The sequence below is a fragment of the Pteropus vampyrus genome, unplaced genomic scaffold (genome assembly GCF_000151845.1).
Source record: "Pteropus vampyrus isolate Shadow unplaced genomic scaffold, Pvam_2.0 Scaffold36, whole genome shotgun sequence".
Lineage (NCBI taxonomy): Eukaryota > Metazoa > Chordata > Mammalia > Chiroptera > Pteropodidae > Pteropus > Pteropus vampyrus.
Genome location: NW_011888817.1, coordinates 959,653 through 962,224, shown reverse-complemented (window position 1 = coordinate 962,224; position 2,572 = coordinate 959,653). Strand labels below are relative to the sequence as shown.

Genomic DNA, 2,572 nt, shown 5'->3' with positions numbered 1-2,572 from the left:
GTATGGATGAAAGTAGAGCGGAGGCGAATTTAAGGGCCAGGTCCCTGGCCCCCAAGCTTCATCTCTTATTATTAGCATTTTGCTTTCAGCTTTGCCTCTCCCTCCTCCATATTTTAATTTGCCTTCTCTGTTTGCCAATATCTAATCTGTCTGGAGAAAACAGCAATGAGTAATTACAAGTTGGGCCTTGGGAGCCAGGGAGCTGGCATCCTGATGTGGTTTCCTTATAGGGCCTTGGACCTGCTGCGGAGCTGGGCGGTCATTCCTGTCCCTCTCAAGTGAGATGAAGTCCATATTGTGAATTCAGTGCCTTCATGGTGGCATTTTTCATCTGGATTTGGGAAATGAGTTCTGGTAATTGTCAAGTGTGCCACCCTGTCAAAAAGATAGAGGTGCTTGCATGTTCGACAGATGCTTTGAAACCCCAAGGCCAAAAGCAAAAATGGAACAACGTCTTCTCCCCCTACATTTAAACAACCCCAATGGCAGAAGCCCCTAATGGACGAGCAGCTCCCATTCTGCAAAGCGCTGTTATGTCTCCTCCATGGCTGAAAAGAATTTGTCTGATTTATAGAAGCATAAAGGCAGGGTGGCAGCTGTGATAAGCATGGGTTTTGCAGTCAGCCTGAACTGGCCCTGGATGCCAGCTCACCACTGACTGGCTACTGTCCCTCAGTAGGTCATTACATTTCTCCTGCTGTCTAGGGCCGAAGCAACCATAGACAATACTGAATGAAGGAATGAGTGTGGCTGCATGCCAGTAAAACTTTATTTAGAATAAATAGCTGCAGGCTGGATTTGCCAGTGGGCTATTGTTTGTTGACCTCTCAACCTGATCTAGAATATGACCTACTACCCCTGTCACCCTTCCTTCCTGTATGCCTGCTCCTTTAATCATTAAGCCTTAGGACGTAAGATTTATGGAGACTCAGGTCTATAGTCAGGGGGACAATAAATTACAGGTGCACCAAGGATAACATCTTAGCTTTAGGTATGTTTCAGCCCCAAGTCCATTGAGGCAGAACAACAACCCCACTGGTCATGGGACCAGATGGGAGCAGACGGGTCGGCGCCAGGCTGATTCCAGAACTGAACACAATGACCAATGACCCCCAACTCCCTTAGTTTCCATGATGACTGATTTTCCCTATATAATCTGTACTCCCGAGACACCCGAGGAGCCAGGTTGGTGACAGCATTAGCTCACCTGTGTCTCCGGGACTTGTGACTCCCTAAAATAAATCCTTACTTTCTTCGCTGTAAGCCTCTATGTATCTGTCTGACTCGCAAAGGGACCCCTTTTGTTCGGATTACACCCTTCCTGTCACTCATGACTCCTTTTTCTGTATTCTTTTCTTCACAGCCCTCCTCACTCTCAGAAACTCTGTTTGTTTATTTTGCTCCTTGTTTATTGTCTGTCTTCTGCACTAGACTACAAACTCTGCGAGGGCAGTGCTGTCTCCCAGAGCCAGGTCAGTGCCTACTGAGCAAGCAGTAGACACTGAGTGAAGAGACACTCGCTTAGTATTTGCTGAGTGAAAAAATAATTTCCAGTGATTCATGCAAACTTGGGAAGGCCTTTGAAGCCAGCCAACCCAGCAAACAAGACAGCAGCTGTGTCTTCTGGCTGGCAGCTTGCTGTTGCTTCCACAGCCTGGGGAACGCAGCGAGACATCAGGCTTATATTCCAGAAAGAAAGAGAAGCTGCTTACCTCTCTCATGACTTGCCTGCAGGCTCCACATGGTGAGATAAAATCATCTTGTAAGTCACTGGGGAAGCAGAGAATCAAACACGGATCAGTTTTCCCCAGAAGCATAACAATTGCTAAAATTCAGTCCCTTGAGTCTTGTCCCCTCCACATTAAGTCAAACCCTGCTAGGCAGTTCTTGATTCACAGATGGGCTCTGTGTCCTAGAGGCTGAAAAGCAGGACTTGGTGGCTTTCCATACTTGCAAGAGGCAAGGCCATAGGCAGGACCATTATTTTCACTGGTGTGTTCAATAGGTAAGTGTTTAGTAAGCACTTACTGCCACCCACACTCCAGGGACACAAAAGTTAAGGAGAATTTGTCTCTGGTTTTCGAGAGATTGCTCAGCCCAGTGGGTGACATGGAAAATTTGAACAAAATGCAGAAGAAGGCGACATTTGGCCTGATTCTTGGAGAAAGTATAGAGTTCATAAGTTACCATTAGTGAGCACCTACTACGCTCTCTACCAGGCACTTGACATACATTATTTCATTTAATTCTCAGTATAAGCCGAGTGTCAGAATGATCATTTTACCTGTGAGGAAGCAGTTTCAGTGAGATGAAGTAACAGAGGTGCTATTCTGAAACCCTGGGTTTTTTTTTTTTCTTTTGTATTGCAGACAAAGGAAACAGTATGTACAAAGGCCCTGAGGCATGAAAGAATAAAATGCATGTGAGTCCAAGAGAAAACTGGGCTCCTTGCATCTGAGAACATCTGGAGAGGAGAAGCTCACAGCCAAGGAGTTGTCTCTGAGAATTAAGGCACCTACAGGCCATCCTCCAGCTCTGAACAGGACAAAAGACAGTGCTTAAAGAAAGTGGA

The 2,572-nt window shown here is 46.1% G+C and overlaps 1 protein-coding gene across 1 annotated transcript in view; it reads right to left on the bottom strand.

The window, feature by feature from the left end:
* The window catches only part of CDA (cytidine deaminase), a 21,528-nt gene that overhangs the window by 2,177 nt on the left and 16,779 nt on the right, over positions 1–2,572 (bottom strand). The gene's annotated exons all lie outside the window — the stretch shown is intronic.